The sequence below is a fragment of the Leptodactylus fuscus genome, chromosome 9 (assembly GCF_031893055.1).
Source record: "Leptodactylus fuscus isolate aLepFus1 chromosome 9, aLepFus1.hap2, whole genome shotgun sequence".
NCBI classification, from domain to species: Eukaryota; Metazoa; Chordata; class Amphibia; order Anura; family Leptodactylidae; genus Leptodactylus; species Leptodactylus fuscus.
Window position 1 is genome coordinate 62,609,797 of NC_134273.1, and position 27,646 is coordinate 62,637,442.

Genomic DNA, 27,646 nt, shown 5'->3' on the forward strand with positions numbered 1-27,646 from the left:
TTTTTTCTGATTCCCATCCAGATAAAGGAAGGCTATAAATGTAAGAGCTGAGGTGACTGTGCGCGGGACTTGACTTTTAGACCCGGGCTGTGCTTGTCGCAGTCTCTCGTTGCGCGCCTGAACTTTACATGCACAGGGATCACTTCCAGTTGTCCTTCGAAGTTTTTAGTGCTGTTTACTTTAATGAAGTGGCTCCTTTATGTCACATGGCCAACAAAAACATCGCTCCGTTTTATAATCTGCTGCTTGTGGCCACTGACAAATGACTTTTGCCCCACAAGTGACAATGATTTAAGGAAGAGCAGCGGATTATTCTCAGGTACACCGCGTAGATTTGTATTTATCCTTGACACTTTTTATATTCATTTTAATTTTTTCTAGACATCTTGAGGACAGTCTATCAGCATAGCTGAAGCAATGTAAACCAGTAAGGGTTTGTTCACATTACTAGTAGGCAGTTCACCCAGTTAATGTTTTGTCGAAGAGAAATTTTCACGTATAGTTATATACTCAGCGCGTTTCTCTATTTAACCATTTATTTCTCAATAAAATGTACAGCGCATTGACATATAGCATAAAAAATGACTCCGTACACCCAAGCGTAAAGCTCTCAAATGTATTCTAGAGGAACATAGAGCTATGGTATAAGCCTGAAGTATGGGCAGCCATTCTATACAGTATCCGCGATCAATACTCCAGTGATGGCAAATCTGAATGTTCTGCAAATGATTTATTGAAAATATTATCTATTGAAAATGATGCCATAGGGAGACTTTTTGGCTGTGCGTGTAAATTTTCATATTTTCCACTTCGCTAATTTCCAGTGGGTTTTACAGTATAGAAACATCTCATTGTGTAAAGTAATGTAATCATTTAGTCACCAGATTCCACATCGTGCAGATGATGTATTACAGATCTTCAGAATAACCCCGTTCTCTATCCCTTGAGAAGAAATGTGTCATGGAATTATAGCGTTCCATTACTTTTTTGCTTACGGTTAAGCAGTGAAGAACTCTTCCATTGCTGTGTATGGAAAGAGTATACGGTCTGTTCCAATGTGAATATATATATATATATATATATATATATATATATATATATATATATAGGGTTAAGGGGATATCGGCACTCCATAGGGAGAGACCACCATATAGGTGTGTGGAGTCTTATTAAGCCATGGGCGCTCCACTGCAAAGGAACATGGGAAGAATATGCAAATCTGACTTCCATGATGTAATTAGGATGCCAGTGCCTCAAGTATGCACACCAATAGAGGGCGCTCACTGAGACTCAGTCAGCGCCCTCTATTGGTGTGCGTACTTGAGGCACTGGCATCCTAATTACATCATGGAAGTCAGATTTGCATATTCTTCCCATATATATATATATATATATATATATATATATATATATATATATATATAGTCGTACACATGATGATTATTTGGCCAATATGCCATGCATCGATTTTTTATGCCACCACTTTGCCCTGGCTTATTTATTACTAATGTGGGGAATTTTTTTGTAACAAATTTGCCAAATTGTCTCCCACTGGTTCATTATTCTGTCACAATTTCCTAGGTAGAGTGCAGAGGTTCACTTATAAGGTGGAGTTCACACGGTGTAACGTGCCGCGTGATGTGGCACGTGTACGCCGCGGGACCCTTTGCGTGCCGTACACGCTCCCATTGATTTCAATGGGAGCGGGGATCGTATGCGCTGCGCTAGTTTGCGGCCGTGAATAAATGCACGGCCGCAAACTAGCGCGGCGCATACGATCCCCGCTCCCATTGAAATCAATGGGAGCGTGTACGGCACGCAAAGGGTCCCGCGGCGTCTACGTGCCACATCACGCGGCACGTAACTCTGTGTGAACTCCCCCTTAGGGCTTGTGCACACGGAGTTAACACCAGCGTATTTTAGCATAATACACGTGTATAGAATACACGTGTAAAAATAACACTCCCGTTGACTTCAATGAAATCTTTTACATGTGTAAAAAAAATGCGTCAAAAAAACGCGGAGTTAACGCGACGCGTTTTTTACACGTGTAAAAGATTTAATTGAAGTCAACGGAAGTGTTATTTTTACACGTGTATAGAATATGATATAGTATAGAAATATAATATATGTATAGAATTATGCTAAAATACGCTCGCGTTAACTCCGTGTGCACGAGCCCTAATAATTCTTTGGAATTTTTTAAGTCAATTTGGGAGTGGAGTATGCTTGAGTAAAAACGTTGTGACTTTTAAGAATTGAATATAGTAAATTAGGTGTAGACATTATAGATGAGCGAGTAGTATTCGATCGAATACCTCCCGGCCATAGGTATTCATGTAATCGGGCGAACACCAAGGGGTTAAGCGCATCGAATATTTGCAAAAACCACTAGCAGATTTTTCCGCCTTCCATTGACTCCCGTTGGTTTTTCAGGTGGAAAAAAAAACGCCTAAAGAAAGGTTATGTCACTTCTTTTTTCCACTAGAGGAAAAAAATCCATTAGCGTAAAAAAAAAAAAAAAAAGACAGTAGCAGATTATATAGGACTCTATTGTGAGGCCGTTTTTGGAGGCAGATTTTGCGTCAAAATTCTGACCAAAAAACTCAGTGTGAACCCAGCCTAAATGATCCCCAAAATCTACACCAGTTCGAATGAATGGACCTAATCAGGAGGGAATCTCGAGTCGCAGACGCCGCGGCTGACTCAGCCGCAGAATCCACGGCAAGATAGGGCATGTTGCTTCTTTTTTCCGCTAGCTGAAAAACATTGCTAGCGGGGAAAAAAAGTGAAGGACTCCCATTGAAATGACTCCCATTTGACACAGGTTCCGCGTCAAAATCCACCTGTAAAAAACTCTGTGTGAACATATCCTTAGGGTAAGTTCACATGGGTTTTTTTGGTCAGGATTTTGAAATCAATGGGAGCCGGAAAAAAAAAAAAGCGAGATGCTCATTCTTCAGGCGGGTTCGCCTCACAATTCAGCCTGAAGACACTCCCTCCTCCCGACTAGGCCCATTCATTGGGCCTAATCCGGAGCGGAGTGTGTGACTGGATGCCGGTGCATCCAGGTTCTGGACCGAAAAACTGCATTTCTACTACAGCCATACCACTGACGTAGGCCCTTTAAGAATCTTTTATGCCAATTTTTTGCTGATAACAAATTGATAAATCAGTCCAAATGCCTCTGTATAGCTCTGTATCTAACTGTATATCTGGTTTTACCAAATTTTCACTGAAGTGTAATGTTTTGATTTGTTATTACAGTAAAGTAGTAGAAGTATGTTAACACATTCAATATTCAGGGCAAGATCTCCATCTGTGCAGCATTACTGCTAGTATCAGCAACTATTGTCTTGTCTGAACTCTACTAAGTACATCCTTATATTGACTTAATATCACTGGCAGTGACATGTTTAAGTGGTCAGCCCCCCTAAGACCAAAGCGTATTAATGGTAGTGAACTGTCTAATGGCTCTGTCTTCCCTAACCAGAATTCTTGCTGGGAACAACCATTATGTGACATCATGTCCTGTTAATATAGTTTGCTCTCCTTATTCATCTCCTATTCACTACATAGGCAGATGGACAGATAGGTGGACAAACATATAGCGTTCCATATGTGTGCAACATTTCAGCTCTCGCATGGGGCCACCTTAAGCATAAAAAAGTCTCATAGAGTGGAAATGTTACGCAAATATTGGTGAAGCTTTTCACTGAATCTATTGGAGTGATGTCTGTTTTCACATTTTTTGGATGCGGAATGCGTATCTAAAAATTGTGGCCATTGGGGGGCAGCACGGTGGCTCAGTGGTTAGCACCGCCGCCTTGCAGCACAGGAGCCCTGGGCTCGAATCCCGCCAGGAATGACACCTGCAAGGAGTTTGTATGTTTTCCCCGTGTTTGCCTGGATTTCCTCCCATCCTACAAAAACATATTTAAAATAAAAATAAAAGTACACTGTGATCCCTATATGAGGCTCACAATCTATATAAAAAAAAAATTAAATTGTGGCCATTGGGGCCCATTTATCATGAGGGGTTTTTATAATGCCACTTTTCTGATGTATTTTTTTACTAATGTGTTTTATGCGACCAATTTTTTAAAAAATGACTTGCAGTGGTTTATAAATTTGTTGCAGTTCTCTAAGGAAAGGTGTCAGGTTCACTAAGGAATAGAATCTTTGATACATTTTTTTAAGCCAAGTTATAAGTGAAATGTGCACAAGAAATTTGCAAGTTTTTAAAAAGTCTCATATAGTAAATTGGGCTTAAGGTCAGTTGCACGGGACTGGCGGCACATGGGGGATGCTTAGATGTCACCCTTGTGCCGCCCGTGCACTGGCCATGCTTCTGTGGCTCCTTTCATTAAATGAATAGGAGCCATGGAAGCAAGGGCTGCAAAGTCGGACAGGAATAGGACCTGTTCTATATGTTAGGGCCAGGACTGTTGTTCCGTGTAATTCACGGTCATGTGTACGGGCCCATAAAAATGAATGGGTCAGTGTGCTATCTATGAAATACATGGATAACACAGTGATCACGGCCACGGTCGTCTGCAACCGGCCTTAACCCGTGTAAATAGAGCCACTTATATGCTATTATAAGGACAGTCAGTGACACACTGAGCACAGATATTTGGCTCAGAATGTGGTCTTGCTGCTGAGAAAATCAACTTTTGTATCTGCATACAGCTGGTTCTTTGCACCCAGGGCGCTTCAGAAGACCAGTTTTCACCCGTGGTTACCTTCTAGTGCTACCCCCTAATGGAATGATTGACAGGGCCTTATGTGCAGTGGCCATGTGCCCCAGACACACCTTTTCAGTTTTAGCAGCAACATACAGTATTACGAATAAACTTCTGCCAAAAAGCATGCCTAATAATAGAATGTAGAATGATCAAATATACATATATATATATATATATATATATATATATATATATATATATCCTTGTTGTAATCTAAAGGTTTTCCACATATGTCAGGCAATCTGGCATGGTTTCCCCCGGCGTCAGGGCACCGCATCAAAAATTATCAACTGAAGTTTTTTTTTAGTATGGCTTGTTGACAGGTCTGGTACAGACTAGCGTGGTCCGTCACCATGGTCTGAGTGTCAAATAGTCATAATGTGTTCTTTGATGTCGGGCACAGAAGTAAGACAACTGGCAAGAAACAACTGATATGCAGATATAGCAGAGTTAACCCAAACGTCTGCATTTAGTTAGACTGCTGCAGTGTGATATCTTATCAGAGAAGACAACAATAACTAATGAGTGCCAATGAAAAATGTTTTTCCAATTCCTTGGTCGTTCTTGTCTTCTCTAGTAAGATATCACATTTTAGCAGTCTAAGTAAATGCAGTAGTTGGAGTTAACTCTGCTACATGTGAATGTGAACCCGTCCCAGTCAGGCCTGAAGAAGAGTCTATTTAGCTGACTGTGCCCTCGTGCATAAAGCTATTGTTACAGCAAATCTTGGCACTAAGTGCAAGTGATCTTTCAACCCCAGTAATTCAAGAAACACTTTGTAGTCTTTACATCACCCTTCTAATCTTATCAGACCTCAAGACCAGAATAAACCTAACAATGCAGCAATGCAACCAATGCACCAGATATTTAATGTGTGGGGAAAGAAGTCACATTTATAGGAACATTACTGACTGCTTTTTTGCGGTTAGGGGGTTGTGAAAAAGGAGCTTAAGGCTAATGATGGTATCCCCTAAATCACCCCTAACCTTTATGACTCCTATTTACAAGCGTCGTCCGCTGTTTTCTCAGAAGCAGAGATACTTCTGTCTATGGGTTGAGTCTGCTATTGCAGCTCATCCCCATTCAGTATTATTGATTCAATGCATGCATTATATGTTTTCACATTCCTTGCATTTTACTGTAAAACCAGAGTATGATTACACTTAGAATTGGGACAGGTCATTGTTAGCCCCTGCTTTTCTGCACTTTTCTCTATGCCAGTGCCACATCCATGTGAGCACCTGTATATCCATATAGTACACTTATGCTAGGTTCATACTAGCGTTCTGGTTTCCATTCTGCAGGTCCTCTTGGGAACTAGGGTTGAGCGATCGGGATCGGGAAAGATCGGATCCCAATCGTCGATCGAGCTAATTTCACGATCGGGATCGTCTGGAAAATCATCGAAAATCGGATTTTAAAAACGATCCTGAAATCTCAAGATCAGCTCAACCCTAATCATTATAGTATAATAATTAGGGTTGAGTGTTCGGGATCGGGAAAGATCGGATCCCGATCGGTGATCTAGCAAATTTTATGATTGGGATCGGCTGGAAAATGATCAAAAATCGGATTTTAAAAATGATCCTGAAATCTCAAGATCAGCTCAACCCTAATTATTATAATATAATAAGGGTTGAGCGATCCCTCAACCTTCATCCCTTAATATAATAATTAGGGTTGAGTGATCGGGATCGGGAAAGATCGGATCCCGATCGTCGATCGAGCAAATTTCACGATTGGGATCGGGATTGGCTGGAAAATCATTGAAAATTGGATTTAAAAAACGATCTTGAAATCTCAAGATCGGCTCTACCCCATTGGGGACCCAAAAAACGGAAATGCTATTTGCTTAAAAAGTGGTTACCCACGTAAATCTAGACTGTAGATTATAATGGGGTCTACTGGGTTTCTGCCTGAAATCAGTGGAGAGATAAGTCCAGTTTACAGGACTTTTCTCAATGCATACTTTAAGCGGATTGGGAGATGGAGTCCCCAAATATTAGTGTGAACCCTATCCTCTGTTCTTCCTCTTTCCACTGTTCTCTTTTAGTTGCCTTAGCCCATTATTCAGTTCTGACACTACTTGTATTATTTCTTCATGTTTCTATAACACAATCATTGTTATAATGCACCTTCTATCACCCTATATAAACCAGTAGGCAGAAGTAAGATCATATCCTTGCATTTTTCATGTCGATAGTATCTAATAGCACTATCGCACCAGTGTATGTCATGAGAGGTCATTCTGTTGTTTTAAATGCAGTTTATTTCCTTATGAAGTGAAGTAGTCTTACACGCCGGCTGCTGTCTTCTCCTATTAGAGGTTATCCTTCTGCATAGTCACAGCTCCAGAAGCTTAAAGCTGTCACAAGCTTCCCTGCTTCATTGCCTTTGAATTATCTCAGAGCCCTCCCCGTGTTCTACATCCTCACTAGATGAACAGCAAGTAAGAGGACAAGGGCAGGGTCGTCCTCTGAAGGACTAGGGGATACCAGGTGAAGTGTTAATGGACCTGGAGCGTATCCACTCTCTTGATATATGGGGCCACATCCTAAAGCCGGCATTGCTTTTCAAAGATATATTATTTCATTTGAGCAGAGCCGTCCGAAAGTGGCTGCGCTTCTGTCCTGATAGATGATCCTGTGTCCGCAATCTGTTATGGAGTGTGAGTTTTTCTCTACTGCCCCTTCCTGCAACTCATAAAAATTGTGCTGAGCTCTCTAAGTTTTCATCGCCTTCCCTTTAACCCCTTGGGTCACAGGTGCAGAGAACAATATGTTTATATATTATCACAGCCTGATTATGTACAAGGCAGACTGTAAGCCTTTGTAGCTGACCCCTTTGTTGTGCTGGAGCCATAGACTATGGACATACAGGGAAGGGCTTCTTCTACTCCCAGTGGATATTCATGCCAAATACGGATTCCTGAAATGTGTGTAATATTGTATTCATGCTGACATTAACATACCATTGGTAGCCACTAATATCAGCTTTATTTCATGACTTCTAGGATAATGTAATCTAATATATCATCTATTTCCCTATATTTATATTGAGCCAAGATTTCCCACAGTACTCTACATGGGCATGGGCGTATATACTTGGTAGTTTCAATATCCAGTAGGCACGCAAACAAGACAGTCTCCTAGGAAGCCAATGTACTTCATGTAGAATGTAAAGGAACCTCAGTATGCAGAAGAGAGCCATGCCCGCACAGGGAGTCTTCTCCGAAATGTCTGATTTAGTACATACCTATATTTGTAATATATATAATAATAATGGATCATCTTTTCTTATAGCTCTTTACTGTTACATTCCTTTATCATTGCTACTAAAATTTAGAGGTGGGTTTGGCACTTCCGGACCCCCAAGCAAAGTTATCTCTGCCCCAGAGCCGCACCTCCCATGAGGCGACCTGAAGCGACCGCTTCAGGTGGCGCTATGCCAGGGCCCCAGGGAGGACGGCATTTTTGCTTACCTAAGCCAGTCCAGGACAAGCTTTCCTGGACTGGCTTAGCATTGAGCAGTGGACTGGGGAGGGTGCTGGAGCAGCGCTGCTCCAGCAGCCTCCCCTCACGCTCAGGCAGAGAGCAGGTCCTCTCCCTGCCTGCTCTCTGCCTGCGAATGCCGCTAAGCTCCGCCCTCACTTCGCCCCGCCCCCTTCCCTTCATCACGCCCCCTCCGCTCCACCCACTCCTTTCTGTCGTCCGCCTCGGGCGGCGAAAAGGGCAGGTTCACCCCTGCTCTGCCCTCCCCTAAAATGTCCCCACCCACAGTGCAATGCTCCATTAGTGGTCCCAATATGTCAATCACATCAGCTGTAAGACCACTAGGGGGTGACACCATCAGAATACCTACTGAAATAATCCACTAGACAACAGCCAATAAAATAAAATCTGGTTGGTATGTGGTCAGCGGGGAGCCCCCTGATATCTGCCGCCCTATGCAGTTATTTCAGTGGTCGGAAGCACCGCCCCTGCTAGAATTTTATGAATAAATTAACAGTTGGGGGTGTGTCTTTGAACACTGACACTGTCCAATCAGTGCTGCCAGACTGTGACCGCCGGTGACCAATGCATTTACTAATTTCTAGGAGGAATAACAGAGCAACGCCATGATGCAGAACCCTAAGAAGTTCCATAAATGTTATGTAGAATACAGCTATTTGCTACAATAGACGTTTGAGAAATGGTGATGGATCCCTTTAAATAAATGTATTCACTTTCCACTGTAGCCTGAGGGGATTTATTATATAAAAATATATAGCATTTGCTTGTATTAATACATTTCTTTACTTGGCCGGTAGCATGCTCTGGTCTGTTAATATAGCACTTCTCTGAAAAGTGAGCGTTGTAGAGAACTGCGTGTACAGGTGACAGTCCCATCAATATATGTAATACCGCAGCACACCAGGGCCTTGTATATGTTAACAGTAATTTACAGCTCCTTTTGAAGCAGCTTGATAGTAAGATGTCTCAGGTTTGCTTTGCGGGTGCCTGGTATTTGACAGTCTGTGCCATGCAGAGTTAAGTTACTTGCGTCCCATTATTAGGATTCTTTCCTAGATGTGTGTGACACTACTGATGTAATGTCCCATGGTGACTGCATTAACACTATATGTACTAATAGAAACACATCAACAATACAAACATTGCCTTAAGTGTGGATAACGTCTACAACTCCATTTCTCATTGTCGTTCTTTATTACCTCCTATTAGATGAATGGACTCGTCTCTAATGTATGTCTATACAATGCAATGCACAGTGCTGCCACTATTTTCTGATGCCAACATGGATGTCATTCTTAGGCTGCATTCACACCGAGTAAACGCTGGCGTTTTTTGTGTGTTTTTTGCACATAGCGCCGCGTTTACGCCGCGTAGCGTCGCGTTAACGCCGCGTATACGCCGGACTATAACACTGGACTATTTTTTAACAGCATGTAAATTATTCACGCAGTGTCACCCTCTCTACCTCATAGATTGTAAGCTCTTTTGAGCAGGGCCCTCAGTCCCATTGTGTGAAATGACGTTCTTTGTTGTGTATGTCTGTATCTGAACCCTATAAATTGTACAGCGCTGCGGAATATGTTGGCGCTATATAAATAAAATGTATTATTATTATTATTCATTTTTTACAATCTATATAAAAAAATATGATATTTAAGTTAGGACACCCCTTGAAAGATTTGTAATAAACTGATGGCAGGATATTGACCCACAGCTATTTTGAGCATCTTGTAGGATTCCGAGAAACTCTTGAGTTACATGACGGCATGGATCGTGCTTTATCATAAAATAACATCATATAATGTTGTAGCTAATATTGTTTCCCATTTGTCTGCAGTTAAAATATAGTGTGCCTACAACACAATTGGACATTGTTGCTCCTGTTCAATGCTTCACAGTGGGGCAAGTGACAAAAGTAAGACTAATGCCCAGAAGCCCTGGCAGTAATAGCTATGATGCCGACAGCGGTACTAGTCTTGATGCCAACGGTGCCACAAACACCAAGTCCCTGGCTATGTCCCTGCTCTAGAAAATAGGATAGATATAGTGGGTAAATGCCTAGTGTTCTAAAAGCTTTCTCAGCATGCAGATTGAGATCAGCAATACAACTACAAAGATATTGTTGGCCATAACCACCATGCTGGTTGCCCATTGGCATAGTAGGGTGACATTCTTCACTTTCCTCTGACAGAAGAACACATTACAGAAGAACAACTCAAAAGTACAGTTCCATCCTACATATCCTATATGTGTATTTTTTTCTGGGTTGGCTGACGGCCCCCTCCCCTATCAAAGGGCCAGGGCCAGGTACACTGTTTGCCCTATGGTTAAAATGGCCCCGTCCAAACTAACTTAAACTGTTTCTACTGGCCAAAACAGGTATCTCACCCTCCTGCCAAGTACAGGATATCCGTCTTGTATCCTGTGAGGGGAAAGTCATTTCTTCTATTATGAATAAGAATGAGAAACCTCAATATCTTTGCCCTCAGTGATTGTAACTCCCAAAATAAGTTCTCTGGAAATCTCTTATATGGTGTGCCAGGGTGGAAATCTCGATTGTTATCCAGTAGTTGCCTCTTGTGTGATTCAGCAGGAAATGCTTTACTATTACTGTACGAGGGACCAATATTACATTGTATTGTGTACAAAAGATAACCACACTGGACTATACATGAGTATTCCAAGAGATTGGTCATAGGACAGTTGACTGTGCCTAGCCAGTACCAAGAAATCCAATGATACCTTGGATTTGAGCTAAATTTGCTGCCTCACTGTGTTCTTTACTTGAGGTAGATGTGATAAGGTCAGAATCGCGTTTATGACCAATTGACCAATAATCCCGGGTAACTGTCGTCATCCTAATTAATTAGGTGGAGTGCCAGGCGGTAAAGAATTCACACCACTCTGTGTTGGTATTCGTTGTTCTCTCAACCAAAGAATATGTGCTGACACACTTTTTATTAAAACACGGATTGGTATGGTCCATCTCATACAAACAGAAAAAGTTTAAGCAGTGCCATATATAGCCAGCTACTCCCGGTCCTGCGTGGTAACCTTGGGGAGCAGTTTTCTGTCAGAAAGCCAAGCATTTGTTTTTCTTGCACCCATCCTGGATGCAGGTGCCACCTGATCATAAAACATTATACCAGTTTCAAGCATAAGCAACTATATCTAGCATTCAGCTTTAAAGGATAACAATGTTTTTCATACATTACATGATTATAAACTGCACAGATGCAAACCACTTAACGACCACGTTCCTGTTCACACAGGAGATGCAGGGCAAGCTCACAGTGACTCTGCTACTCACAGCTATTGCCACATGTCGCACGCTTTTCTGCACGCTACTGAACACATTAAATTAGGTGATTTCTACTGCTTCTGATTTACAAAGGTTAAAATACGAGGGCATAACTCGCAGCAATAAGTGACATGCTGCAGGTTTAAGACCTGTGTAAACGGTAGTCACATTGTGCGGATAAGATTTCTGTGTGTCTTGTCCAGTTACTGTAGGTGACTAGCGATGATCACAAACAGTGCTGTCCTGGTCTCAATAAGTTAAAGCATCAGAAAAACATCTCTACAATCTTCCAAAAACAGCACCAAACTACTTCATGAGATTTGCCTGGTATTACTCAGCTTCATTAAAGTGAATGGGACTGAGCTGCAATACCACAAACAACCTGTGCACAGGCACAGCACTGTGTATCTGAGGGACGCAAGTACATATCTCTAATGCTATGCTAATGCTGACTTTGCCGGCGGCCGGACGGCGTCACAGGTGTTTCCATTCATTTCTATGGTCTCTAATATGTGTATATTAACAATTGACATTAAAGAGTTGTTCCGATTCATTTTTTTTTTAACCCCTAGGGAGGTTTAACATACTCCACAGTGCATACCAACCTGTCCATTTGGCAGGAGATCCAGCACAGAGTCTCCGTTTTGTCCCTGGTTTTCATGAGCTTTGGTCTGAATATGATCGTGTCAGCCAATCGGTAGCTGAGCAATGATGGTTAGCACCAATTCAATATCGACGATCAATCACTGAAGCGAAGACCCGAGACCCAAACAGAGACTTCTGGCCGAATAGACCTATCAGTATGCACTGTTTATTATTTAAACCTTCCAAGGGGCTATAAAATTTAACTGGAACACCCCTTTAATGTCATGACCATAGGATAACCTCATCACTGGGACCTCAGAGTACAACTGACTCTGCGATACTTTTACAGGTTCTGCTCTAAGCAAAAAAGATCATTTCATCCTCATTCTATGAAGAATGAAATGACCTCAACCATCTAAGGCTGAGGCCTCACGTTGCGGGAAATTCAGCTTTTTTTTGTTGCAAATTTTGCTTCGGCTTTTAAACCAAAGCCAGGAGTGGATTGAGCAGTAGGAAGAAGTATAAGAGCTTCCTATATATCTTCCATTCCTTTTGTATGGCTTTGACGCAATAAAATATGCAACAGAAAAAGCTGCATTTCCGCAACATAGGGCCTATAAGGATAAGGCTCCATGTTGCAGAAACACAGGTTTTTTTGTTGGAGATTTTGCTGCGTGTTTTTTTTTTTTTTTAGCCAAAGCCAATAATGGCTACAAAAGCAATGTGAAATATATAAGAAGTTCTTATACTTCTCCATTCTTCTCAATCCACTCCTGGCTTTGGTTAAAAAACCGCAACAAAATCTACAACATAAAAAAGCTGCATTTCCCCAACGTGGGGCCTCGGCCTAAAGGCTTTTCATACCTTGAGCCTTAATTTGCATTTAACCCCTTCAAACCACTGCCATTTTTTGTTTTTGGATTTTTGTTTTTCACTCCTCGCCTTCCAAAAGCCACAACCTTTTATATTTTCATTCACGGAGCCATAAGAAGGACTATGCTTTACAATTTAACGGTACTGGGAAACTGGAAAAAAAAGAATGGGGTAAAAGTATAACAGAACTTCATTCACAGGTTTCATATTTTTCTTGCATGGTAACAATGGCTCCTTATATTCTTTGGGTCAGCATGATCACACCGATACCAAACCTTTATACTTTATTTTTATTTATTACCTTTACAAAAATCAAAATGATTTTAGCCACCATATTCTCAGACCTGTAGCTTTTATATGTTTCTATGTATGAAGCTATGTAAGCTAGTATTTTTTTTTTTGGTGCCACAGAATGTAGTTTTTACATGTTTTGTAGTTTACATAATTTTGGGGTATGTCTAATGTTTTGATTGCTTATTATTATTCTTTTTGTGGAGTGGTGGAATGTACTGCATGAATGGCACTGCGGCTCAGTCCTATTGGGACTGAGCTCTAGTAAGCAGAAACAGCCACTACATACTATATGGAGCAGTGCCTGCTTCCCGAGTGCCACAGCTTCTGTCAGGAGTCAGATCCCTGTCAATTTTTTGCTAATGTACTAGCCTAATGCTCATAAGCAGAGGATGAGATGAAGCTACTGGGGCCCAGGGCCGTAACTTAAGGGGGTGCAGAGGGTGCAGTCTCACCGGGGCCCAGGAGCCTTAGGGGGCCCAGAAGCACTGGTATCAGTATTAAAATTACAGCTTCCATCTGGCCCATAAGCCAAGGACACACACAGATTACCCTAACCACACTAAGGTGGATTAAACTCCTTATCACCCGTAACCATCACTATCAAGAATTTGCTCTAGGGATGAGGTAAGGGCCCCGGACAAAATATTGCACCATGTCCCACAAGACTTTAGTTACGTCACTGCTTGGGCCCAATGTAAAGTCTTCACTACCGCTTAAACTATACTGTATCATTTATAATCCTGGTCTCCTTATATTGAGTCACCTTATGGACCACTTAAGACTCTTCAGCCCAGGTGCCACAGAACCTCTACAAGTTACGTGCCATAAGTATGAAAGTCTGAGAAAAGGCAAATTCAATGTCCCTCAATGGGACTTGTGAGATTACTTTTTCCGTATATAATGACGCCCCCACTTTAGGAAGGTTGAATGGTCAGTCGGAGTTCTGTATATTACGCTTGCCATCATAGGGGTTTGTGGTTAGTCTGACATGATGTATACAGTGTATTTCTCCGCTCATCTGAGTTAATATTAATCCTTCATTCTTGCCTCTCTGGCTTGCTGGCTGTAATTAGCTCTGTAAAAACACTCATTAGTTTCTTCACGGCTGCCCTTAATAAGAACCCTTAATTAAATTCTGACTTAGCGGGGGTCAGGTCAGTGTCACTGGGTGGCAGCAGGGGACTTCACCATCTTCTCATTTCCGGTTGGGATATATGAGATTTATTTGTAATATATTCTATGGGTTATTGCTTTATGGAAGCTGAGGTTCGGCACATTTAACCAATTTATTTGTCTTGGTGTCTGCTTTTCCTGTCCAACCAATCTGTCACAGGATGGTTACTGGTGTGTAAGTGTATATATTACTTTTATTGATGGAGTCTCTGAAGGTTTGGCAGTAAGCTTTAGATATAATTCACTACATTATAAACAGGGGTTATTATTGGTTTAAAGTTATGCCACATGCAGGTAGATGTGAGGGAAAGAAGATATTCTCAATAAGTCTTTAAATTCTCTGCAGCTACTGAAAGTTCTGAATTTGTAGTAAGTTTAGAATCAATAGGTGAGGAAGAAGAGTTCAATTGCAACAAATGTTTATATCAGGTCAGGACGTTTCCTACTTTTTAACTGTTATTAAATTGCAAGCCATAGGTGCAGAAAAATTAGCCCCTAGAGTCCTATGAAAAAGTTTGGGCACCCCTATTAATCTTAATCATTTTTAGTTCTAAATATTTTGGTATTTGCAACAGCCATTTCAGTTTGATATATCTAATAACTGATGGACACAGTAATATTTCAGGATTGAAATGAGGTTTATTGTACTAACAGAAAATGCGCAATATGCATTAAAGCAAAATTTGACCGGTGCAAAAGTATGGGCACCTCAACAGAAAAGTGACATTAATATTTAGTAGATCCTCCTTTTGCAAAGATAACAGCCTCTAGTCGCTTCCTGTAGCTTTTAATCAGTTCCTGGATCCTGGATAAAGGTATTTTGGACAAACAATTCAAGTTCAGTTAAGTTAGATGGTCGCCAAGCATGGACAGCCCGCTTCAAATCATCCCACAGATGTTCAATGATATTCAGGTCTGGGGACTGGGATGGCCATTCCAGAACATTGTAATTGTTCCTCTGCATGAATGCCTGAGGATTTGGAGCGGTGTTTTGGATCATTGTCTTGCTGAAATATCCATCCCCGGCGTAACTTCAACTTCGTCACTGATTCTTGAACATTATTCTCAAGAATCTGCTGATACTGAGTGGAATCCATGCGACCCTCAACTTTAACAAGATTCCCGATGCCGGCATTGGCCACACAGCCCCAAAGCATGATGGAACCTCCACCAAATTTTACAGTGGGTAGCATGTGTTTTTCTTGGAATGCTGTTTCTTTTTGGACGCCATGCATAACGCCTTTTTTTATAACCAAACAACTCAATTTTTGTTTCCAAAATGAAGCTGCCTTGTCCAAATGTGCTTTTTCATACCTCAGGCAACTCTATTTGTGGCGTACGTGCAGAAACGGCTTCTTTCTCATCACTCTCCCATACAGCTTCTATTTGTGCAAAGTGCGCCGTATAGTTGACCGATGCACAGTGACACCATCTGCAGCAAGATGATGCTGCAGCTCTTTGGAGGTGGTCTGTGGATTGTCCTTGACTGTTCTCACCATTCTTCTTCTCTGCCTTTCTGATATTTTTCTTGGCCTGCCACTTCTGGGCTTAACAAGAACTGTCCCTGTGGTCTTCCATTTCCTTACTATGTTCCTCACAGTGGAAACTGACAGGTTAAATCTCTGAGACAGCTTTTTGTATCCTTCCGCTGAACAACTATGTTGAACAATCTTTGTTTTCAGATCATTTGAGAGTTGTTTTGAGTAGCCCATGATGCCACTCTTCAGAGGAGATTCAAATAGTAGAACAACTTGCAATTGGCCACCTTAAATACCTTTTCTCATGATTGGATACACCTGGCTATGAAGTTCAAAGCTCACTGAGGTTACAAAAACAATTTTGTGCTTCAGTAAGTCAGTAAAAAGTAGTTAGGAGTATTCAAATCAATAAAATGATAAGGGTGCCCATACTTTTGCACCGGTCAAATTTTGGTTTAATGCATATTGCGCATTTTCTGTTAGTACAATAAACCTCATTTCAATCCTGAAATATTACTGTGTCCATCAGTTATTAGATATATCAAACTGAAATGGCTGTTGCAAACACCAAAATATTTAGAACTAAAAATGATTAAGATTAATAGGGGTGCCCAAACTTTTTCATAGGACTGTAGATATGAAGTGCCTGTTCCCCAACTATTTATACTAATGAGCCTCCCATATGGTAGCACAGGGGCTCAGTGGTTAGCACTGTATCCTTGCAGCGCTGGAGTTCTGGGTTCGAATTCTGCCAAGGACAACATCTACAAGGAGTTTGTATGTTCTCCCCGTGTTTGCTTGGATTTCCTCCAGGTACTCCGCTTTCCTCCCGCACTCCAAACACATAGTGATAAGGAATGTATATTGTGAGCCCTATATGGGACAGTGACTGACAATGTCTGTAAAACGCTGCAGAATATGATGGCGCTCTATAAGTAAGCATAGTTTATGGATCCCTAAGGGCTCATTCACACGGGGACAGAGAGGGCGGATTTTGGTGTCAAAATCAGGACCAAAATACTCTATTCCGTGCCCGTGTGAACTAGGCCTAAGACTCCTAGGCCCAGATAAAACAGCACTCTCTCAAGTTACATAGATAGGTAAGATTTTATTTATATGTTCAATGTTTAAGGAGCCTATCTCAAGCTTGACAAAGTCTCCTGAATTAGAAGCTGAAACATTGCACATGGAAATAAAATGGAAAGCTGTTGTGTCTTTGGATTAGATAAATAGATTACATAGATAATTGATAGAGAGGATTGGTATCACATACTTATCTTATTCCACATAGTATTAGGATGAAACATAAGGAACGAAGGATTATGAAGATATATTGTGCCGCTGGTAGGACGACAGGGAACTTCACATTCTATGTCATTTGTAAGGTTCGGTATATAAATCAGCAATAAATTTGTGGCAATAAAATCTGTGCCTAAGATCTTGCTCCATATTTGCCATGTTGTTCACATTACAATTGGTAAAATGATGGTGAAAATTTCAGAAAAAGTTAAGCTGCGGATTTAAAAATCTAACTCCCTTTTTTTTGTTGTTGCTATTGTGTCAGGAGGCGATAGACATTTTTGTATTCTACTTTATCAACCTATCTAACTTTCTTTTTATAGAAAACAGGCTCTAAAATTCTGCCTAGCATCTCATTAACTGAGTTGCTACTAAGGAAAATCCGTGCACCTTTGTATTACTAACATGTAGAGCTGTAGTATTTGCTTCATTTGAAATGGCCGTAGGTTTTATACAGCCTATAAAAATGCTGTCAAGTTTGCAACTCTAGCTATAAAATAACCTGAGACATCACTAGTGAAAAACATAGTTGGGAATTTGAGCTTTATATGCAGCAGCTCATTACATGCCTAATTCAAGGTTCACACTATGGACTCCAGATTATGCTTAAAATTGGTGGAGCGGAGTGTATACTGAGCGGAGTGTATACTCAGTGTGAAGGCTCCACTGCAGTTCCATAGGAATGAATGGAAGCAGCCGGCACACAGCCTTAACCCCCTGCGCGCCGGCTGCGCCCATTCATTCTAATGGGAGACTAGCTAACATCTCTACTAGTTACTTACCTGCAGAGATGGCTGATCCAGTGCCTGGTGTTCTCGTTCTTCTTCACCTCGCTGGCCCCTCCTCCCAGGTTAGTGTTTAAAGAGCTAGGAAGAAGGCGGGGCTTGTGGCTTAGGAGAGTGTGGGCGGGTACAGGGCGGGGAGACGTGACGTCTCCCCTCCCAGTATCCGCCCACACTCTCCTAACCCGCCCACACTCTCCTAACCTGGGAGGCAGGGGGCAGCGAAGCGAAGAAGATCAAGAACACCGGGCATCTCTGCAGGTAAGTGGACACCAGAGGGGACTGAGTAGCCAGAGGAAAAGTCAAGATCGGCTCAACCCTACTCCTGACACAATAGCAAAAAAAAGGGAGCACCATATGACAATTTCCACAGTGAATTTATTTCTTCCACTTTACTCCTGCAGTCATATGAACAGATTTTCACGTGCAAATCTAGATGAAAAATCTGCAGCATACAGTGTCTATCACATCTGAACACGCTCAAAGATTGAGAGGCTAATAAAACTTGTCATATTGTGGCAACCATGTGTGGCTGAATCGGCAGCTGTCCATGGCGGCCAATGACAGTCAGGTAATACTTTATAGTGTTAGCCTACATTCACATGAATGTCGTAAATGGCAGCCGGGGAGTATGTGCAACATTTTGACTAAACCACAACATAAACACTTTCCAAAATCAATATAGTACAAAAAAAACCCTCTAGTAAGTGAACCCTAATACCTCCTTCCCAGTATATTGCTTGTAGACAAGTCTAATCTGCTGTTTATATACATAATAGGCACCTAATATTTACCTGAATAATTGATTGAACAATGAGACGCTCATAATTAGTTCTAGACGGGCTGTCGGAGACGTCTTCCAGTCTCCAAGCTGTTTTAATTTATTAGTAATATATATAAGGAAAATGTATCTAGAGGTTAACAGAAAAGCTTTTTTAATTTATTCCGGGGGGAAAATTAAGGATTTCAGTGGTGTGAACGAGGCAAACTCCATCTTCTCAAAGCATCTGATCCTCCTAAATTCTCATATGTCTCATATCAGCATTGTATCCTGAGGGGCCTGATATCTTTATATTATCTGACTTTATTCCAAGCAAATTCTTGTTCCATGTTAGTTGCTGGAGAATAATTACTTTGATGGAGGAATATAGACTTTACTATATGAAGATGCGGAGGTGGTAGTGCCACTTACTTCTGATGCTATATGCCGTGGCCAAATAATAAAGTAATTTAGGTAACATGTAGTTGTATATACGGACGGGACCTGCTCTCATTTTTTCACTTGAAAAAGAGCCAGTGTTAGGCCCGAAACACGTCGTGTTGTATGCTGTATGCTATAAAATTTAATAAATCGTTTTCATCTGGATCCTGGTTCACCTTCTTCCTGCACGCACCAGTGAGCGCGGTTCATCCCCAGCGGACCCTTGATCCTTTACCCTTCTTATAACGCCGTGGTCATACTCTATGGTTTTGACACAATTTCAGGAAACCGTGGCGGAAACTGCACAATGGCTTCTATATGTTCACAGCCAGAAGTGCGGATTACGAGCTTCATTAACCTACATGGCCATTTACATTGATGCATATGATCAACACCTTGGCACAACAGGTATAGGAAAGTATCTATAAGGCTAAGGCCCCATTGGGCATCCCGCAGCCAAAAAATACTGCCTGAAAAAATATGGCGGCAACACACTGTGGTTATTCCTGCAGCGTTTTAGTCAAAAAGTTTTCAGAGGTTTCCTTTGCGGACTTTCTGTTACAATTATACTTATGAGGAAACCGCTGGCGTTATCGTAGGTATAATTGACATGCTACGATTTCCAAAACCTGCGCCGGTTTTGGAAATCACGGCGTATGCGCACTGCAGTTTTTACCGCAAAGTGTGCATGGGATTTGCTAGAATCCCATCATTTTTGCACTTACTGTAAAACGCTGCAGTCGCGGCGTTGACGTCCTGTGGGACCCTGGCCTAAGTCTTTGGACTTACGTTGTAAGAACGCTGCATTTTACAGTATTCTGCCTAATCCCATCTACACATTGCAGAACAAATCTACAGCGGAAAAGCTGTGTCTTCCACAACGCTCACGTTTGCATGTCAGTTACATCCGCAGAAACTTTGGCATTTTCCTCATAGGTATAATAGGGGCAAAACTCAGCAAAAATGCAATGAAATAAGCTGCGGACAAAAAAGACGAAATGGGGCCTTAACCTAAAGTTAGTTCTCTGTACCCTGGCCCACCCTATTCTGAGAAACAGGTATCTATATTCAGCCCTGACCGCTTCACCAGGACTGTGTGCGTTTTCACGGCAGTCACTTCGCTTCTCATTGGCACTTGGGGCACATTACCCTGCCATATCCGCTCCCCATATGCCTCACCACTAAGCAGTTATGACAGATTCTATGTGCTGAATTATTATAGTTTTAAGAAAAAAAATTCAGTGACTGGCATCACTGGCATCAGGGCCTTAATTTTGGAAGGTTTTCCAGGATTGGAACATTATTGTTACTTTTCTAAAGAAACAGTGCTGTTCTTTCCCACATGTTGTATATGGTAACTATAATGGACTAGAAATTATTAATATTTTCAACAGAAAATATTTCGTCTATATATTGTCAATATATATTGACAATATATAAAACAAAAAATATTTTGTTTTATATATTGTCTATATAGCACCAACATATTCCGCTGTGCTGTATGCTCTAGTCTATATACAAATTACTTCTTTAACAGAGAAATGTTAATTCTGCAAGTAAGAATATAGATGATCTTATTAAAGAGTCTACAGTGACGTGCAAATTCTTTTAGTGACTTCTTACTACAGCTGCCACTTTTTATTCAATTAACAAACCACATAAGAAATGAATGCAAAAGGACAAATCTTGATAATATTTATAATTGATAATCATATTTCTATTCGGCAATTATAATATGCCCTGTAGCCATGCCTGAGGATGTATGGCAAAAAAAAAAAATCCATATGTGTCATAATTTAAAAAAAAAAAGTCTTATAACTGTAAGATCTGGAAATGAGGTCGGCGGGGAGAACATGAGGTCAAAGGTCACAGTAATGAAGTTCTTTTCGCGGCTCTTATATAGGGCCAGATCAATTTCCTTGCTTTAGGTTATTGATCTCACATTCATTGGTCTATCTTCTCCTAGATTGATTGGCGTGTGCAATATGGGGTGGATGAATTTCTGACCCCGAACATCATAAAAGAGAGAGTGGGTGACAGGGTGTCCTGATCTATGGCGGGGCTGTTATTGGCGGCTCCTGCGATGCAGTTCGCTAGGCATGAAATAGGAAGAAGGAACTTATGGCAGAGGAATGGTGGATCAGAAGACTTCCAGTGCAGATCTGACACTTGGAATGGGCAATCCCTCTCGGCTTGCTGATCGATCAATAATATAAACAAAGTAGCAGCGCCATTTCCTTTCTCAATTAGCTGGAATTAGGATTAATGCGCTTTTTTACAGTATCTTTAGTACACATGAAAAGTTTACTGGACAGTTCAAGGTGATGCTCTCCCCTTTATGTATATATGTGTATTTTTAGGTTATAGGCTTTTGCTTTGGGAGCTTTTAATTTCATCATATGAGAAAAATAACATTAATCTGTTATTTACCTGTAAGTAGAGAAAAATACGGGCTAATGGGCTCATAAAATCATTGTAGAGAGTCAGCATAGCGTTGGAGTAAGGAGTGACAGCGAGTGGGTCAGCTGTGGGAAATAGAGTCAGTAAGCTGTAACTATTGCCACAGATCTCATAGAAAGCCAATGCCTGCAGTTGTGTAGACAGGGTGTTTTAACATGTTTATAGTTTAACCAGAGCCCTCTACTCATGTGTCCACACAAACACATTCGCTGTGGCCACACACCTGCCTTTGTAGTCACTCATAGATCACACTACACACATACATCTCCTGGGCATTGCTATAAGCAGCAGCTTCCTCCATCTTCTTCCTATTGTTAAGTATGAACAAGTGTGTCATCTGGGGCAGAAAATGTGTTAGGATGAAAATTCTTTCGCTTCTGATCCCATAACACAGGAAGGAAACTTTGTTGTATACAGGAAGAATCTGCTATATCCCTTCGACACTAGTGCTATAAACTGGTTACATCGCATATACTGTATGTACTTGCTATACTATAGTCATGTCTGCCATGGTCCCCACACGACTGATGACCTGTATACTGGACATATATACCACTATGTTCAGCTAGCTATAGAGATGCATTACTGTTATATGCTGTACACTCACCAGGTATTTCATTTTGACACAGCAAAAAAAAAAAAAGACTGCATCCTAGATTTGGAAGCTAGACACTTTCCCTACTATAACTTTCTCAACCCAGCACCCCTAAAACTATAAATGTAACAAAACAGAATTGTACAACCGACAATATCGTGTGTATATACAACTAATACTGTAACAATGTATCCAGATGGATGTGCCCAAGAGCTGAAAGTTACACCTCTGCCAAAATATATGGTGTTAAATACATAAAATATACTGAGCTATAAAACATACAGATATACAGGGCCATATAGCATTCAGGCAAAATAGCTTGTGAGTCTGGAGAAGTGAGGGTTATTATATACAGGGGTTAAAATCTATATACCTTGCTTTCTCAAACTCAACATGGAAAAACGGAGCTCATCATTTTCGCCCCACCACACACCACCCCCCCTACCTGACCCATCTATCAAAGTTAACGGAACCTCTCTCATCCCTGTCCAATGTCTTGGGATAACCCTGGACTCTGACCTATCCTTCAAGTCGCACGTTCAAACCCTCAGTACTTCCTGCCACCTCCAACTCAAGAACATCCACCGAATCCGCTCCTTACTCACCCCTGACACTACTAAGACGTTCGTCCATGCCCTCATAATCTCCCGCTTAGATTATTGCAACACCCTTCTCCATACTGTTAGGATTGGGTCCCACAGGTTGCTATCATAGCGCACAGCGCCACCTGCGGGTCAGTCTAACCATCCAGCTTTCACCTTACTGAGTATGCTCAGACGTATTGGAGCTGCTCACAAGCTAAGTGCCATTTCTCCCCTACTGAGCATGAGCGGTGAGGTCATGGCCACCGCCTCTATTGGGCGGGGACTTCCCTTTAAATAGTGTGAGCCGACACCCACCGGGTACTCACACTTTGACTAAATCTCCTCTAAGTCCACGGAGTGAATGACAGTAGTTTGCAGGGATAGGCTCCAGTACTCAGGCAGGTTTCAGACTAGGACTCTGTGTGGGGTTCCTCTGCTTCTCCTGGGTGCTGTTAGGTAGGACCTGTAAACCCTGTACTGTTAGAGCTACACCAGGGCTAGGAGCGGTAGATGCTGTTCCAGCTTGTAGATCTGCAGCAGGTATGGTCTCTGAGAAAGCCTATGTGTACTGTCTGACTTCATGTATGGCTCCTGGCTGTGTGCGGGAGCATGGGTGTTTGATGGCTCCAAGCTGTGTGCAGGACCATGCAAACTCCCCTGGTAACTCCAAGCTGTGTGCAGGAGAATGTTTTAAACTTCCGTGGTGGCCCTTCGCTGTCGCAGGGGTAAGTGTGTGTGTTTGCTGGCCTGGGGTGAGTGTTAACCCTTGGCAGCTGTGTGTGTTTCACTTGTATTGGTGCACCTGGCCAGTGAGCTAAACTGGCAGGGTTTTAGTTGCACCTTGTTCACATGGAGCGTCGCACAGCACACACTGTTCACATTGAGTTCAGGCTGCAGTGTCTTTGCAGCTGTTCACATTAAGTACCGTGCTGCAGTGTCTTTGCAGTAGTTCACATTGAGTTTAGACATACAGCCGCCCACCATTGGGCCTGTGGACCACACTGTAGTGTTCTACAGCTAAGAGGTTCTGTAGTTAAAAAAAAAAAAAAAATATATATATATTTACACACAGAACCGTAACACATACAAAGCCATCCACAACCTGTCCCCTCCATATATCTCTGACCTTATCTCCCGCTACCTGCCCACACATAACCTCAGATCCTTCAAAGACCTCCTACTCCACTCTCATCCGCTCCTCACACAACCGTCTCCAAGATTTCTCCCGTGCATCCCCCATACTCTGGAACTCCTTACCAAGACACATAAGACTGACCCCCACAATCACAGGTTACAAGAAGGCCCTGAAGACTCACCTATTCAGGAAGGCCTACAACCTCCAATAACACTACTGTCACACCACCATCTGTACAGTCTCCCCCTCTCCTTCTGTCTCTATCCCTCTTCCCTCATAGACTGTAAGCCCTCACGGGCAGGGCCCTCTACCCCACTGTGCCAGTCAGTCATTGTTAATATCATATCTGTTTGTACATTTATGTACTGTATGTGAACCCTCAAATGTAAAGCACCATGGAATTAATGGTGTGATATAAATAAACAATAACAATATACCTGGTTGTTTGCTGCAGTAAGGTGATTCATTCCAGTATCCCTGGTTTGTCTATAACTGTATAGGTATAAATATCAGCACTCCTGGTAGTGTAGGACGTGGAATTTTAAAATACCTGGTGGTCTAGAGTAGTGTGTACATTATTTTAGTATCCTTGGTGGTCTAAGGTAGTAGAGGGGTCAATGTAAGGATTCTAGGTGGATGTAGGCATTCAAATATATAGTGTAAGATCCCTGTCGGAGAGGCAGTGCAAGGGTCAATATGCCATACATAGGTTTCAAAGGTTACTAGGCTTCAATATAACCTGACTGTATCTTCTAATTTCTTCATTTCACTGATCTTAGCGATATGTATAAGAAGGGGATAGAGAGGACATTGCACTGACACTGGCTGTTACTAAGGCATCACTACTACAATGATAACAGTCCAGGAGGAAGATACCTGTCTTATAAGACAATGTGGTATAGGTCTCTTTTATCCATTGGTTATAAAGATCTTCAGCATAGAACCTAAGTTGGACTAATAGTTGTTTCTTTCTGCAGCCATAAAGTATATAAAGAAACATTTCCATTTCTAGATATCACTGTAATAGGTATCATTGTAATATTGTAACTTTATGGGTTGTGAATTGACATGAGCAGGTTGTCAGAGAGAGAGAGAGAGAGAGAGGATTCTCACTGTGAGTGACTTCCAGGGAGATATAAGAGAGCGGGAAGGAAATGCCCTCTAAGTGACAGGGTGATATATTAGTGTCGTGTGAGCTAATATGGCTGACAATGGTGGATGCTAAAGTGGAGTATGAAAATTCAGGATGATCACACCGTCTGTGTTTTACGTATCTAGTTCCTAAAAATTCTATCTAACTACCTAGTGATACAAGGTAGCCAGTGATTCCTGATAAAATCACATAACATCCCCCAGAGACAGAAAATCCAACCATTCTCTGCATTACTAGGAAATCAGAAAAAGTGAGGAACCAGATCAGAGGAGACCTGCAGAAAAGAGAGTAAGTGGAACAGGATGTAGAATTATTGCTTTTCTCCATTCACTGCTAATTTCCCTTTAGTTCTTCATCCTGTAAATTCTGAATGTGTTTCCTTTTGTAGGGATTCCTGCATTACAGTGGACACATGCCTTTTTACACCTAGTACCCAAAAAGACAATAATGAAGGAACGCAGCTGTCAAATAACTTGTCGCACAAGGCTCACATTGTGTACGCTGCTGCTTTGTGCTCATTTGGGGTTTCCTCTTAAATCCAGAACAAAATCACCATTTCCAGTATTTAAGCAAAGTCATCCAGAGCCTATACAGTACTATACCAGTGTTATACATAAGCATGTTACTGTGATTGTACGCTGCCATGATAGTCATGACTTATAGGAAGTTGTATGGCGAGTCAGATTTGGTCTAAATTAATTTGCAAAAAATAACAAGCATTATTATGATGTAATAATCTACTGAGGCGAGAAGTGCAAGCCTTAGAGGTTATGTACCGCACATAGGGATTGTAACCAGCCGGACTGCTTTTCAACCTCTGCCAGCTTTACACTGAAACATGTATATTTAATATTCGCTATAGTTTTATTGTGTAATTTCGGGTAATAAATGATGATTAATAGCTGGCATTTGATGAAAGTAGGGCTGTATTTGACACGGCATTTCTCTTACGTGTTTACAGAAGTTTTGCGCTTTCATGAAAACAGGACGTCTATAATCATTAACGCCGCTGCCCCTGAGAACACTCACCCCTCTAACAATACCAGTCCTGTATGACTCTCATTCCTGTGCACAGCATCAATATTGGGAAGTCTCACGCCTCTGCAGGCCAAGATAATTCTGCCTCCCTCCTGTAATTAATGGCATAAATATATATGGATATTCCTGGATCCTGGGGGGATCGGGACGGGTTCCCAGAGAAGAAAGCACCTGCTTCTATAATCTTTAATTCTAACACAAATTCCTACCAGGAAAAGAGAGATAATACTTCAATATGAAGATAAGAACAGGTGTTTCAAGAGCTTTGCAACCCTCATAGCTTATTGTGGGATCCGACAGGTGGTTCACGTTCATTCACAGGCAACATAGCTCCAGCCAGAGCAATACAGTAGAAATGTCAGGACAATTCAGGATGATCACATCTCCTGTGAGTTACTAAAAATTCTGTTGTTCCTCTGAGAACTTTGTTATAATACATATGGTCACCACGGCTTCTACTCTGGTTGTTACCTGGGGTTTCTAGTAGGGATGAGCGATCGGGATCAGAAAAGATCGGATTTCAATCGACGATCGAATAAATTTCACGATCGCGATCGGAATTCCGATTACCAATCTTTTCGGGATCGAGGTCAGAGGTTATCTCAAGATCGGCTCAACCCTATTCATGTATATATCATTATAGGGTTGAGTAATCGGGATCAGGAAAGATCGGATCCCAATTGGCGATCGAGCAAATTGCACGATCGGGATCGGCTAGAAAATGAAGAAGATAGGCTCAACCCTAGTTCCTAGGCTCACCAAGGAAATCTGATAGAGCAATACATCCATATTCCCAGGAGGGTTGTCTATCACCAGAACATATTTTTATAACAAACCCCTTCTTACTTTAGAAGATCCACCTGGCCATACATGTAATTCATGGATGGCAAAGTCCAACAGAGAAGACCTGGTGTCCTTTATTATAACATTCCATCTTTACATATGTACTATGGTGGTTCACGTTTTCATTTCAGCATCACTGTGTTGTAGCCATAGATATTGTGATAACATATGTTTATAAAGATCACCTCTTTTTCTTACTGCCTTACCTTGGTGGCCATTACGGTTGAGCGATCGGGATCGGAAAAGATCGGATCCCGAATTTCGGGATCAGCTGGAAAATTATCGTGAAATTGGATTTTAAAATTGATCCTGATATCTGAAGATGAGCTCAACCCTAGTGGCCATAGAAATGAGATGAATGTTGGCCAAACCTGAAACATCTAATGACTTTAATAGGGTTTTGCCTCCTCCCTGATGGCAGCTGGAAAAAGGTTAAGGTTGTCCAACCATATTGTTCTTAAGGGAGAAAAGTAGGGTTTTTGGGAGCCGCTTACGTCCCTCTACAAATTAAAGACACTTGTAAGCATGGGCAGGCCAAGCATGTGTATGGGGAAGTCAGGCTTTCAGACGGAAACATTTGCTGTATGAAGTA

General features: G+C 41.6%; 1 protein-coding gene across 1 annotated transcript in view; it reads left to right on the forward strand.

The window, feature by feature from the left end:
- Window positions 1-27,646, forward strand: part of NR5A2 (nuclear receptor subfamily 5 group A member 2) — a 66,490-nt gene that overhangs the window by 18,979 nt on the left and 19,865 nt on the right. The gene's annotated exons all lie outside the window — the stretch shown is intronic.